The sequence below is a fragment of the Lissotriton helveticus genome, chromosome 1_1 (assembly GCF_964261635.1).
Source record: "Lissotriton helveticus chromosome 1_1, aLisHel1.1, whole genome shotgun sequence".
Taxonomy (NCBI): Eukaryota; Metazoa; Chordata; class Amphibia; order Caudata; family Salamandridae; genus Lissotriton; species Lissotriton helveticus.
In genome coordinates, this window is record NC_136057.1 from 555,656,192 (window position 1) to 555,672,336 (window position 16,145).

Genomic DNA, 16,145 nt, shown 5'->3' on the forward strand with positions numbered 1-16,145 from the left:
GACGCCTACAAGGCTCACGTCATCAAAAGAAACGTATGATCTACAAGTCGCAAGGACGACTGCAGAGATACATACATTATTATCAACTAATTCCCCCGTACATTTCGCGGAAATCCTGAGCGAAATCTTAAATATTTCTGATACCAATGGGATCTCAGGAGTATTTAAGACAGTATTTTCGATGGCATTAACACCATTCAAAGCCATACTGGGTATTTTTCCAGATTTCGTCCATTCGATTGTTGGCGGACTTTCCCTGATCCTGGGACTAATTGCAGGAATCCTATTCTTAGTCCTTATTTTTCGTTATGGCAACCCATGTCACAGATCAAACTCTCGCGACAATGGAAGATACGATCCTAGCCATTGGATACCGGGACCGGATATCAAAAATCCTGGGACTCTCCCGGCTTAGAGACCTGAACATGACTTGGTTTCTATCATTTCGACCAATGTGGCAAAGGTGTGTTTTACCTGTACTAAGGTGCCTGCTATGCGGAGAAGAATGCGTGTTAGACACCTGTCTGACGCTACAATCGGATGCGCCAGTGGATGCAGATACACTGTTGGTTCCTACCAAGGTTCACGCTTTGTGCTGCCCTCAAAGGCTGCCAATCCTGATGACGGCATTCGTGGAATCTTCACCACTACGATTGAAGAGTAGTGAAGTTCAAGTTGAAAGCAGCATCGAACAGGTACGACCTTCTGTCAGTGATGCAAATCAGAATGTCAATGGAAACAATCATGCGCACGAATGCATGGTTACACCTATTTCCGACTTAGTGGAACTTTCCCATGAAGCTGTTGACAGTTTTTTCGAAAGCCTTAATGATATGATGTTCTCTCCAGAACAGAAATAGAGACTTTTGAGCAAGCTCGCACACGGCGTTCCCTGAATTCGGCCTTGAACTTTAAAAATAAAGTCACATGAACAATTTTTCCCACCAGTTCACGGACAGCAATTTTTTAGCAGCCCAAATTATTTTTTACAAAATTTTCGGGACACTTATCTTCTGCTTAAAGTAAGAAACTATTCCTAGAGAACTAAGATTTCTATTTTTAGATACTTTATAAACTTTAGTTGCCCGCTGGTATGTTCATAAATATTTTATTATGTGATGAAATGGTCTCGGACTTCCTTTCTGTATAGCCATATTAAGAGCCATTTCATGTGTATTTCTCAAATACCAAATTAGCAATAATGCATACAAATGCGTGTTTACTTTTGCATTTAATTCATAGCTTAAGTGCATACAATATATATGACTGCAATTTTTCAGTATATTTGAAAATTTCAAAATGCTTTTATGTATTTTGGGGTGGTAAGGTATACACTATACTCTATAGTATGTTGTACTATGTTATACTATGCATAGGTTAGTAAATATGTCCATAGTTAGCGTGGAGTGGGTGTCGTGTATTCCTATATGTTCTGAATCAATCCCCCTATTCCTGACCCTGTTCTAGTTAAACTAACTATCAAGTTAACTAACAGTCAGCCCATGAGGCAAGACAAGCCCCCATGATGCAGATACCGTTATCTGACGCAGTCACACTACGGCACAGGAACGTGTTATCTGATTAGGTCATAACGCTTGAGATCTAATTAGACAAGCGACATTCCTCCAGCCCCTGATAAGGCATACGACGTTCTCATAACAAATCAAACCTATGACAACCTGGAAAACCCGTGCGGCCATTGTTTTGATTTCACAGAGAACTTTAGTAAAAGAATGTGCTAACGAGCAAGTCGTATGACATCTTTATTGACGTATCTATGTCCATCCTTACGTCAATCTCGGCACCTTTAAGGTATAAATATTGCCGATCTTGCCCTATGCAAACACACGCGTGGTGACGAGACGGAGCAGCCATACTTGCCGAAGCCCAGAAGCAGAGCAGACCCCGCTGGCAGCAGCCCCGCCTTCCTGACGCGCTGAGAGACGCGCTGCTATCTCAAGCCGAGAGACCCAGCACCGGCGCTTTCGGGCAGCCCTCGCAGGCAGCCTGGAATATCGAGAGCAGAGAAAGAGATACCATTCCTCATTCATCCTAAATTCCAGGTACAGAACTGAATAACCCCTCACAGAGAAGTTATTCACTTGGCAAAAACAAACTTAACTTAAACTGTAACTTTCTATTCCCGCCCACGCATTAGACTTAGGTCAGGTACACGGGGTAGGCGTATTTAGAAACACCAGTTGAGCACATTTAGTCAAATGTATATGTGTATGTAAATATATTTTAATCATTTTAAACATCATATGGCTCAGAAACCATATCAATGTTTTTGCAGTATTATTTTATACTATTGCTTTTAATGTATGCACTTTACTTAACTATAAGTATTGCAATAATATCGATCCATTTCTCTTGTACGAGAAAAGAGACTGATCAATATATAACACCTTTTTATTGAACACGCCCGTCTCTTCCTTTTCTCTACAATCTGATGAGACTAAGAATGCACGTACTGACTGAGTAAAATAATTGCCTTGTGCTCACACGACTCTCGAGATTGACTCTTGATTAGGGGAGAGCAAAGTTGTCATGTTCTATGGTTGTCAGAAACTAAATCCCTTCTTGTCTAATCAGGGAAGTTAAGTCCTCCTTGAACATTCGAGAAAGTTTCTAGCGAACTCTGAGCTAAGCTGGCAAACCCAAAAATTAAGTCTAGTATCGACAGTAGTGGACCTAGTTAACGTCTGGCCTAGGCCTTTACTGCTGTAGGTATTATTCCAATGCGCAGAGCCTATTGGGAAGATAGGAACTACACTACAGTTTCCTCCTGCGGTCTCTTCCCAGTCAGCTAAGAATCTGGGGATTAAGATCGACAATGGCCTGACACTGAGATCACAGATCATGGGTCTAACAGGTACATGCTTTGGCCTCCTCAGGATGCTCCGTAAGTTTCTTCCCTTGCTCTCGGAAGACCTTAGGAAGATCACGGTGCAGGCCTTAATTGGCTCGAGATTGGACTATTCCAATGTCCTTTATCTCGGCCTGCCGGAGTATCTCCTGCAACGGCTGCAGGTGGTCCAGAACTCAGCTGCACGGGCCATTTTTGGCCTTTGTGGACGATCCAGAACCTCCGGGCTCCTGCAGTCACTTCATTGGCTGCCTATCCGGAAGCGAATAGTTTTTAAGACCTTGATCTTGGCCCACAAGGCTCTTCACACTTCTGGAGCGAAATATCTCCATAAGAGGCTAGCCTTTTACCATCCTGCCCGATCTCTGAGATCTAAGTACCTGTTTCTTGCCGTGGTCCCGCGAGTAAAAAGGGCCCGTATTGGGGGCCGGTCTTTCAGGCTGTTGGCGCCACAGCTCTGGAATACTTTGCCCTTGGCACTGCGTAGTACCTCCAATCTGTTGGCCTTCAGGAAGGGCCTTAAAACTTGGCTTTTTGCGCTTTAGTTATGCTTCTTTTTTCTGTTGTCCGTGTCTCTTATTTTCCTTGTTGTGTTGTCTGCTACAGGTCTACAATAAAAGCACCGGGACACTCCTTGGAGTAGCCGTGCGCTATAAAAGATCTTTTTAACATAACATAACATAACATAGCACTTCCTGACATCCGCAAATATTACTGGGCCGCGCATCTTTCTGCCATCAACCAATGCACCTACAGTGATGGGAACGACCCGGCGTTCGGAATGGACCGTTGGTTGCTACAGGGCGGGAACTTCGAAGCGGCTCTTTACTCCAAACCGGGACGATATCCACTCACGGGGCCCGCACACCATTTGGTGCAGCTCTGGCATGTTGTACAGCGCACACTAGGCTGGGCTGACACCCTCACGATGGCCACTCCCCTGTAGGTCTCGGAGAGACTCGGCAGGCTTGGCCGCACCAAGGGGTTCCATAACTGGGACCTCATAGGCATTTCTCACGTCCGGGATCTGTGGGGCCCGAAGGGGATGATACCGTTTGCATCACTCCAGCACACATACGAACTGGCTCACTCGGAATACTTTAGATACACACAGGTCAGACACTCCCTACAAGCCAACATTCTGGCGGGAACACAGCCCCCCACCTGCTCACCGCTGGAGGGCAGGCTCCTTGATGGCCACCTCCCCGAACACGCTATATCACTCACGTACAAAAAAATCATTAACCAGTCCCCTGACTTACTGCTCCCCCTCAAAGGTAAATGGGAAGCCGATGGACTAGAGATAGATGAGGAGGAATGGAGAATTGCACTAGCCTCCCCTAAGGAGGTGGCTATCTCGGCCAGACTTCGGCTCATTCAACTAAAAATCCTACATCGTGTCTACCTCTCTGGGACTAGACTGCAGCGAATGGGCCCTAGTGCAGATGGACTTTGTAGATGGGGCTGTGGGGAGGTGGGGACCTTCTTTCACATACTATAGGACTGCCCGGGGTTGAAACACCACTGGACCCGAGAGACCCGCTGCATGCAGGAGGTGTGGGCGGTGGTGATCAGGCTTGAAGCCAAAAAATGTCTCCTAAACATTTGAGAACCTACGGACCTGTCACTTAGCGGGAAACTGTGGGGCACTCTAGGATTTATGGTCGCTAAAAGGAACATTGCTAGGTTGTGGGGAGCGGTCCAACCTCCTAAGATTGGTCAATGGAAGTCCGATATGGACTGGTGCATGCTCCAGGAGAAGACGGTGTATGAGGCACGGGGATGCCCTCGGAAGTGGACACAGATATGGACTACTTAGAACGAATACAGAGGGACCATCTGTGAACCCCCCCAGACCGCACTCAATGACGAACCACTGGTACTGTGAACTCTGTTTGATGTACTCCTAAATGCCTCCATACTGTAATGACCGAATATGCCCTGAAGATCCCTGCACTTAAATGTAGCCGAATTAATGCTTTGAATGCTCTGAATGTGATGATTGCCACCTGTTTTGAATTGTTAATAAAAAGATTTAAAAAAAAAAAAAAAAGAATGGCGCAGGACGACCTGGACCGAAGTTTTAATGGATCTGTGCCATTGTAAACCCTCCTGTTTGCTTTAATCATGATTTGGGCAGGGGTTCTGGCCCTGGGCCCGGGCCAGGCGCAGACAGGCACAGACGGGCTTGCATTAGGCGTGCCTTTGGCGCGCCCGCTGCGCGCATCCGCTGCGTGTCCGTCTGATCATGGGATTTATGGTCTGCAGTCTTGAACAACTAGCACACTCACCCCGGGAATTGCCTCCCTATAGGAAGTGAGTGTGTGCTGACCGCGCCCTCCGTTCAATCGGCACTTGCCGTGACAGACCGGGGTGCATAGGCGAGCAGCACTGTAGAAGGATGCACAAGTGATTAAAAAATGCTTTTTGAAGTTTAAAAACCAGCAGTGGATTCTAAAAAATTACCGGCAGCGAGTCCCTTGATGTCAGCGCTACGGCAGTCCAAAGTCGTTAGACTCCGTGTCCGCGCTGACTAAGCCTCAAATAGTCTGCGGACTTGAACAACTAGCACGCTCACCCCGGGAATTGCCTCCCTACCAGACGTGAGCGCGTGCTGACCGCACCCTCCGCCCCCTCCATTCAATCGACACTTGCAATGATGGACCGGGGGGCATTGGCAAGCAGCACTGTAGAAGGATGCACAAGTGAGTAAAAAATGCTTTTTGAAGTTTAAAAACCAGCAGTGGATTCTAAAAAATTACCGGCAGTGAGTCCCTCGATGTCAGCGCTACGGCAGTCCAAAGTCGTTAGACTCCGTGTCCGCGCTGACTAAGCCTCAAGTAGTCTGCGGGCTTGAACAACTAGCCCGCTCACCCCCAGAAATTGCGTCCCTACCGTAAGTGAGGGCGTGTTGACCGCGCCCTCTGCCCCCTCCGTTCAATCGGCACTTGCCGTGACGGACTGGGGGCATAGTCGAGCAGCACTGTAGAAGGATGCACAAGTGAGTAAAAAATGCTTTTTGAAGTTTAAAAACCAGCAGTGGATTCTAAAAAATTATCAGCAGCGAGTCCCTCGATGTCAGCGCTACGACAGTCAAAATTTGTTAGGAATGTGACCTTGTTAAAAGCCTGACAGACATGCTTCGTCCTTTTGAGGTCTTCACGCGTGAAGTCAGCAGGGAGGACAGCACTTTGGGCAAAGCTATCCCATTGTTGCGCATGCTAGAGCACCAACTGAAGGCGGTGTCTTCAACGTTCAAAGGTGATACTGACAAGCAAGACACATATCAGTTGGCTGTGAACTTATTAACCCGCCTAGTTGACAATGAAAGGCTTAAAAAAATACATACAGATCAACATAACATTTGTGCCACTATTCTGGATCCACTGTACAAAAAGGCAGTGGCCAGCAAAGCATTCATTCCTTTTAATGAAGCAGATGTTTCAAAGTACAAACATTGGCTAGCTCTGTCAGCCACTCGGTTCGAAAAAGAGTGGCAGGAAATTGAAGGTACCACCACAAGTACTACTGAATCAGCAGGCCGCCAGCCGTCAAGGTCCACTTCTGTGGCCGAAGGCAGTCACTTTCCCTCACAGCCGTTACCGACACCAGCAACCGTATCATCATCCTCACCTGCACCAGGCCCAGCCATAATATTGTCAGAAGTGGATTGGATAACTCATCAAGGGTTTGCTCGTTCCAGTGTTGATGCAAAGGCCTCAGATGGTACGCAAAGATCAGCACCCCTGGATGACCTTGAGTGGATGGTGCAGGCCTATCTGGATGACCCAACAGAGGTCTACATTGTTCGCAACCCATTTCTGTATTGGTATGGGAAAAGGGGTCAATGGCCACTGATCACCAACCTGGCTCTAAATTATTTGTCTTGCCCACTCGCAAGTGTGTCTTCTGAACGTGTTTTCAGTGCCGCTGGTGCCATTGTAACTTCAAAAAGGACCCGCCTCTCGCCCAAAAATGTGGAGAGGTTAAAAATGATCAAGATGAATAAGCACTTCATACCACCAGATTACAAAATACGTGAATCCACGAAGGAAGAAGAGGACACCAACTTAGGTGATGGAAATTCTTCTCTGTTAGCTGACCTACTCCCGTCTCAATTCACAGAGTTTGAGGACGAGCTCTACTTCCCTGACACCTAGGCCTGAAACTGACTTCCTTTTTTTTTGGTCCTGACTCCTTATTCACTTTTACTCCTGTGTGCCTTTCTTTGTTTTGCAACATTTACCACAACAAAACTCTAATCATAACAAATCCATCAGCAGCACTGTCTTCGTCTTATTTCCTTATTGGAGGTGCCGCTGTCTGCAACCCTGAAGTTCAAAAGTTCACAACTCAGTCATGCTCCTCTATCCTCCTCTTCCAGACTTCCCCTATTCATTTCCCTCAAGGCAGATGGCTGGATTACGCAGAATGAAGAAACTGTCGCTTCGTAGAAGAGACCCCTCAAAAGAAGTGGGACTGGAATTAAGGACTATATGCTGATTGCTGACAGTTATTTCTGAAATTGACACGAGAGGCTGCCCTGTGGGCATTCACTTTAAGAACAGGATGCGGACAAAAAGTGGAACAGGTAATGAATAATGAGATGGCATGCAGTGGACAGCACTGGCTGTCTGGCTCTGCTGAAGGCAATTGCTGTTTGTTTGTTGTGCATGAAATGAATCATCATGTGTCTTCTGTTATTATTTATTCTTTTACACACTAAATGTAACTCAAGTCTACTCTGTTTTTTTACCTTGTTTAATTCAAATTCTACTTCTACTGAAGGGGCCACTACGTTGCATTTTTTAATATGCAAAATGTCCTTGGACTCACTGTGTGTGTAGACTGAGACTGCATGAACAACATTGACTTTGCCAATATACCATGATGATGATGAGTAGTCTTGATGATCCACTGGGATGGATGGATCATCATCGTCGGTTTATGGAAGAACATTGGCTATTTCGTGAGTGGCAAACAGGTAAACCAGTCAACAACAACTACAGTAGAACTTAATTTCTGTCTAGTCGTGGTATGGCGTGGTCGAGCCAGTGTAGTGTTGTTATGTCAGAGTCCAGACAGCAGTTCACGTAAAATTGCGGCTATGTGGCTTGCTGCATACAATTAGATATGCTTTGTCTGTCTGTGTCAAAGAGGTATGCTACATCAGGTTGCTTCACTCAGTGGTGCTTGCCTTGGCTGTCTTCATGGCCCTGGCCTGCTGTGTGGCTTACTATCCTTGCAAAGGTGACTCTGAGTACGCACTTTAGAAATGATGCTTGTATGTAATACTGTCGCCTCTGAAACAGAAAGAATTATTTTTGCACTACACACCGTACCTTATATTTTTTTCTCCGTGGGGTTTTTAATATCAGTTCCTGTTTTTCCATCAACAATTACAGGCCGTCTTTTACCCTGTGTGATGGGAAAAACGACTAACTCAGGTTTACCGTTAGCGAGCCACAATTTTGCGTCCGCCAGGCAGGCAGTGGACAGTGTGTCTGGTCACCAAGATTGATCGACAGAGCGTCAGATGGAATGGAGGAGTACCGCGAATAAGAGGAATGGCTGGATGCATGCAACTTCCCAAATTGAATACTACAACATACAGTTACAGTATCCTCTTCACTTCTCCTTATCTTTTAAATAATGTTATCGTCGTGAACTTCTATGAGTGTGACTCTGTGCGTTTGTTTGCTCTCTGCTTCAAATTCATCCCTCCAGCTATTTAATAAGTTTCTTTGCTATTTTTAAAACTAATTTAATGTACTAATAATTGTTTATTCTCATTGAGGGCAGATAGGCAAGTGAAATTGTATAATTACTGCAGCCCTGTACTGTCACATTGTTTCTTCATGGTTAGTAAGTTGTAGTAAGTACTACTTTTAAGTAACCTAACAATCCATTTAGCAAACAACTTCATGCATGCAGTAGTGCACGCACTTCCTTTATGTCCCTTAAAAGATTTAAGGATATCTTCGTATCCAAAGATTTGTTTTTCTTCATTTGTTGCTTGTCCATGCTGTGTTTTTTTTCCTTTCTCCACAAAACTTTCCCAAAAACCCCCATCCCCATCCAATTTTCAAACCCGAACCCTCTTCCCCCGGGCTGTGTGGTTTTCATTGAGGTGTGACTAAATGACAACAATTATTCCACACACTTGCTGGGGAGGATAAGGTGCAAGCAACCTCCTCAAATCAATTTTAAGGCAGCTAGATGAATTCTAGGATATTGTAATTCTGCTTAAAAAAACACCAATGAGTATTTTCAAATCAATTCTGAATTTCATGCCCACCATCGATTGGATTCATCGTCAACAGCATCCTTCTACACGTGAAGAAAGGTTACGCTGCTGTGTCACTGTTCTTGTTGTAGCCATTATCCTCCATGCAACTTTTTTTTTACCATACTTATCTTCAGCATTGCTTAGGCTGCAAATATACTGTTCCTTCTAATACTCCTCTCAGGCCACTCAATGTCTCATTTCCTTTTTTTTTCAAATGCTGCTACTGCTAGTGTGATACCACTCCTACTACCACCGCAACAATGGAATTTCTGTCCTCGATGGATTTCATGGGCAACCGTAATCGCCATTTGCCATGCAGCCAGCGCTGTGCCTAGCACTATTCTCAAACACGAATTACAGGTAAGATAAGCATTTTGGGGAGGTAGAACTATGGGCTAGGACTCAGAGGAGTGGAGAGACTAACAGTAGTACTAGTAAAGTACTAGTAGGGCAATTAAATTCACTAACTCTGTTAGTGGCACTTTTGTTAATTTTTGGACGTTTTAGATAATTCATGCTGGTAAGTTTGAGGAAACCAAACGTACAGTAACCCCCGCCCACCACCCCACAAAATAATATGAACGTGTACACTATGTTGAAGTATGTAAAATAAATAATTATATTTCCACTAACAAAAATAAACTATTCAAAAGACCCAACCCACCCCTCTCCCTAACTCCAACCAATGTCCATAGGAATGTCACTCAGAAAGTCCCTCTGAATCCCCAATGCCCAATTTCCATCCCCCCAACAGACTTTAAAAAAGGGGCAAGGGACAGTCACTTCCGGCTGTGTCCTGTGGACAGGTGGTCCCACATCTCTTTACGGAGGTCCTGGAGCTGGCGCTTCAGCTTCTCAACCGTGCGCTCTAGGTAGTCCACTCTCCGGCGGAGACGGCGCTGACGAGCCATCCAGGCTCTGGGGGGGGGCAGCTGCTGTTTTGTTTGCTGCTCTGTGGCGGCGGCGGGAGGCTGTCGGACCACGGCACCGTACCACTGGAGGCTGCTGGCTGGTGGACCATAGGGCACTGGAGGAGGATGCAGCTGTTGCCGACTCCTCCTCCTGCTCCTGAGCCACCAGCCGCCGATATATTCGGCACAAATGGCCTCCAGCTTCAAGGCCCTGGCCCAGACAGCCATCTCGTTCCAGCTGAGTTTTTGTGGAGCATCTATATGAAGAAAGAAAGAAAAATACTGTAACCAATACTCTTTAACATTAACACAAAATAATAAAACAGAAAGTTGTCTCACAGTAGCACTAGCAACTTGCACGCACAGTATAACATTTCTGCATGTATCTTTCCGCCATCTTTGTAGGCCTGTAACATTAGTGGGAGTTTCAGGAATGCTACTAGCAGCACTATAGACTCACTACATAGTCAGAGAGTCAGAGAGTACACCAGTCTTCTTCTTTTTTCTCTTGTTTTGAGAAAAAAATGACTTGTATGTGAACTTGTGGTAGCCGGCATAATGCCAGCTCAGTCAGCTTGCACCCAAGACAAAACAGACACAAGCCATGATGATGCAGACTCACATTACTTTAAGCAGTACATGCAGGTGGGGATAGGGGGGCTCTTACTTTTCTATAAGGGTGGCACTGGCCATACTCGGTTACATCAAGGGCTACTGCTCAATGTAATTTATATTTCGTACTGCCCCCCCAGGCCTTGACTACTACAAAAGGAAAATGAAGATTATTCATTTCTGATCATATATCCAGCCGATCACATGATCTTTGCTTATATGATGGATGACTTTAGGTGCTTTGTCTTGATAGATTGAGTGAACAACAGCGATAGGTCACCCATGATTGACACAGCTGAAAGAAAATTATTAACATAGGGAGTGAGTGTGGTACCCATAATTGCCGGAGGAAGGGACTTGACTTGATATAATGTGAACTATACAATAATACACAATATATGCTGTGCTTGCAAAGTAAACTACTGTACTGTCAGTCAAGGAGTATTTCTGAACAATCACAACTTCTAGTATTTGGATTTCCTCTGCTTTGCTTCTCTGGCACGGACATGCTGTTCAAAGTAACACTCTTCATCCACTGAGCATCTGCTCTACATACACCTCTGCTATCTATGAGGAAGAAGATACCATCCAGGCTTCCAAAGTAAACGTCTGTCATTCTTCTTAATGTCTCAACTAGACCAACTTTACTTTTTCTCAACAACCAACTATCACCCTTTTTATTTTATTTGGTAAACCACCGTCTTGATTTGCATTTGAGTTTCGCCCAAATGATATATTGCAATGCACACCACACATGCATTTTCTGATTCACCCACACATAATGTGTATACTTGTAAAGCGCACTGTTGCCCTAGGTGGAGCCAAGCATCCCTGGCGTTGATGGGGCCGTTGTGGAGATTAGGCAAGCTAATGCCCAGAGTTGCCGAGTGGGACCCCTGGTTAGAGTAGGCACCGAGGCGAGAATTATCGAGTCCGCTGACCCTGGTCCTCGACCCTGCCACGTCGGGAATCGAACCCTGGTCCCGGGCCGACTTCTGCTTCCGGGTGTGCCGCCTCTAACCAGTGAGCCACACCACTCCACAAGGCAGTCATCTTTTCTTCCTCCTCCAACCATCCTTGCTTCAAGCAGCCATGCATCTGATTCCTTCCTATCAGCCACCTCTGCATGCATTCAAAAACACTTATCATTCTTTACAGTCATAAATGTTACGACTCGCTCGTCCTTCCTTACACCCTTCTTTCCCTTTTAGTTCATCACACCCCTCAAGTTCATCTGATCTGACTTGGCTTCACGATAAAAGTTTCACAGCTGAGTTGAAGTCAAATAGAGGGGGACCTTGCTTACTCGAGAACTACCGCTGCTAATGCTATTGCTAAGTCAAGGGCGACTGTCTTCTCCGTGATTGGCAAAAATGTAGTTCTAAATTAGTAAATGTTCTTAACAGTACAGTGTACTTGTACTAGTGTACTGTCTACTGTACAGTACATCATACACCCCTTTGCGAGCCTACTCTAAAATGTCAATAAGTAAGGACTATAATAACTTACCACCGTCCGCCGCTGCTGAGCCATCCCCCACAGCAGCTCCTCCTGGTGGCACTTGTGGGGCTGCTGCATCAGCCGTGGAGTGGACGCCTCCAAGCTGCTGGCCCCGACACTGGTGGTGGTAGGTGCCGCATCCGATGTTCTGATGCCTAGAAAAAACATGCCATATTTTTAGATGCCATACACCACCCACTATTTCGTCTTGTGATGGAAGAAAATGTTAATACATAAACAATTTTTAATTATTGGGACTAAAAAAAAGTGACGGTTTTGGGGAGGGTGTTAACTTTTTATATGCTTAGCCATAACATGCTGCACTTTTTGGCACAACTGATGAATGCTTGCTTTGTAACGTGCACCATTCTTCTAGTTACAGACAGAAGATTCCATTGCCCTTCTGCCAACAAGAGCTTTTCAATTTTCACCACCTACTCCTCATCACCACCAGTACTTGAAGTTCAAACAAGGTGAGGGCTCTCACACAGTTATTATAATAATTAGATGTGTTAAGTTGAAATATAGTCTAGGGAAGGGTGTTTAAACTTTAACGTCATTTATTATCACTGCTCGCTGGGAATACTGCGCTATTAAAAATAAAGAAATTGTTTTTTTATTTCTTATTTGAAAATAAAACTTTAAAACTAAAAAACACTCTGTGGTTTTTGTTCACGAGTGAGTGAGCGGAAGGGTTTGCAGTTGCACTACTGCACTTTGCAAGCATGCTTCCGTGACTCTGATAGGTCGGGACTCAGTAGTCTTCTTCTGTTCTTCTGGGTCATATAATCATTGGTCAGACACACTAGATAGTCGGTCAGGGGATTGGGGGTTCAACTTCTGTTCTGACTGAGGTATGTGGAAAGTCGAACTGCACCTATCATCAACAATGTCCTATTTCTCTTGTCCATACTTCTGTATGTGCAGATTAGTCCCTGATACACTAGCGGTATGGTTTGTGCTCATCTTCAGGGTCCAGTCGAGGGTTGATGCAGGTACACAGCGGGTGCCGAGCGTCGAGGGCGGTGTGCCAATTACGCTCCCACCCCCCCTCCTGTGACCCATGGTGTGAATCCCTGACACCAAAAAAGTGCAGAAACCGTAAACTCGGAAGCCTCCTAAACCAGGAGTAATTAGGAAGACATTATTTTCCTCCTAATTTTTTTGCACTTTTCACTTTTTGTTAATTTTCACTTTCACGTCCCTAGGTAAGGGTGGGCCTTAGAGAGTCCATACCACCAGGGTTTAATACACACTGAGTCCTGATGAATGCCAGGTAAAATCATACAGTTTCGTGGCTGAAATATGTCGGCTGATATTAGGAAACTACCACTTAATTAATTGTGGACGTATTTCATACACAGAATTTTTATCCTTAAGTCCTTAGTGATCATTAAAATAAAGTTAATTTTGATACACTACTGACTATTTTTAACTACCCATCACTCACTTATTTTCTTTGCACAACACTGCCTTAACCCACCAACCCGCTCCGCAGTAGATCTGGCGTTGAAGCACACAAAAGAGACGCCAGGTCTCTTTTGTGGGGCCCGATGATGAAGCATGTCATCACTAGGTGGTGAGTGAGGGCTTTCCTTAACGCCTTAAGTGAAGCCGTTTCCCTGCTCCTAACGGTGGTTCAACACTACCATTGGACACTCTTTTCTTGTTTACTGATTAATATTGGGGTATAAGAGTGTCCCACTACTCTCCCTGCCTCTCTTTTTGTTTTGACATACTTCTGTATGTGCAGAATAGTCCCTGAAACACTAGCGGTATGGTTTGTGCTCCTATCAAATCAAAAAGCCAACTACTAGCGTATTCTTGGTGGACATTGACATTTTGTTGTTGGAAATTGTCAAAGCACTAACATTAGGAAGACTGGAATAGACAGCAAGGGCAACCCAGAGGACTTCACTCAGTGCCTAGAGCTATTGCCGGATCAGAGTTTTGTTTAACACCGTTTGCCGACTGGGCAAGCTTAGCTACCTACACAGACCGACTCATAATAATAGTAAATAGTAGTAGCACAGAGAGTGATAGTAGAGGCAGGATAAGAATGTAGAAACAGTCTACAAGAAGATCAAAGACTATGTTGTAAAAAATAGAATTAGGAAACAGTTTGGAGTGAATAGGTGCTGTAAATGTTAGGGAAGTATAATTATTATTATTAACAATAGAACAACTTACAGGGGTCAACAGAAGAGACCTCAGAGGACTGATCCTGCCCACCTTGTTCCGCCGGCGTCTCTGTCGTCGTCTTGCCCCTGGGAGGTGCTGATGATCATGAAATAAACACAAACATGAATGATTGTTTTTTTGAAATATTTGATTTCTTTGACCACAATCTAAAATTATCTCGGGGAAACAAATTACCAACAATTGCACTACATGTATTGACCTATCGGATCAGGTCAACTAGGAGGATAGTACAGTATTGCTGGATTCGCAGACCGTCTACTTGGAAAGTTATGTAAATCACTAACTAAATCAACAACAAAAAGGTTCTACTACGACTGCCAGCACTCAGCAGCACGCGACGTGACAGACACAGTCCGTCATCATGATTGCAGACCACTAAAAAATGTCCTACTTCTAAATAACAAGTCATAATATACTCAACCTATCAATCCACCACTATCTCTTCTTAGTGGCAGCAGGAGTACAAAGGAAGGACTGGACTTGAGTCTCTAGTCTCTCTAGAATTACGCACTTCTGTAAAGTACTACACTCATACATAATCAATCAGGCCAAATGAACACAAGTTGCAAACAAGTAAGCATAGTAGCAACGCCACTGAGCAGGCGAGTACCTGCAATCACAGAAGCTATTTAACCGCATGCGCGCTAGCGGTTTTCCCGCTGCGCGCTGCGATTTAAAAAAACCCGCGTTACGTGACGAGCTCAGCTCGTCATCAGCGTAGCGCAGGTTACGCCCATGACGAGCTGAGCTCGTCATCAGCCCCGAAGGGGTTAAACATTAATTTACCTGCAATGTAATCTAATCGGCAGCAAACATATATTAGCAATATAACACAGAGCAGAAGAAAACAAAGTAGTTATTAAATAGCTACTCACCAAGCCCAGGGATCTCAATGCCTAGGAGGTCGAGCAGGTCCTGCTCCCGGTCAAGGATGTCCGACCACCGGTGCGTGGCCTACTTGTAGGTGCCCCGGACCCCCTAAATATAGCCCAGCACACCTCAGCCCACAGCTGGCGACTCTCCCGGAGGCCATACCCTGTACCGGGCCTGCCACCTGCTGCGATGGTCTTCGGGAGGTGGCGCTGCACATAAAAGATAAGTGAGGCCACCTCCACCGCAATAAAGATCTCCCTGGCTGTGCTATCCTCTGACCTTAAGCGCCCGCAAGACAGCCGGGTACGGGGTGCGGGCCCTTCCCCTTAAGGTTCTTCCCGGCTCCCTTTGCCATGGTCCTGGACAGTTGAAGAAAAAAAAAATAGGAAAGAATAGGGAAAAAGTAAAGAAAAGAAAAGAGAGTTAAAAAAAGTAGTTTTCAAGTAACCAAAAGTAGAAAAAAACACAAAATATAGATGTACAAAAATAAAGAGATAGTTAATGAGAAAAAAAAAGTTTTAAAAAGCTCAAAGAAACAAAGGATTGCAAAGATTAAGGGAGGATTGAAAAAGCATGCCCAGAACCATAGCAATGAATGAAAAACAAGATGGCCGTGCCCATTGCGACCACGTGAGTAAGTTTGCGCGATACTTCCCCCGCGAGCACGCAGAAACCCACGTGAACACGTAATTGCGCCCCGCACGTAGGAAATGCCCAACGCGAGCATGCAACTAGCGCCCGGAAATAGAAATACGCAACGCGAACACTGAAAACAAGATGGCCGCGCCCATGTATGACCGCATGGGTAACTTTGCGGTCATTGCGCTGAAAAAAAAACGCGAATACGCAAACCACCCCGCGAACACGAAAAAAAAATACGCAAATTCGC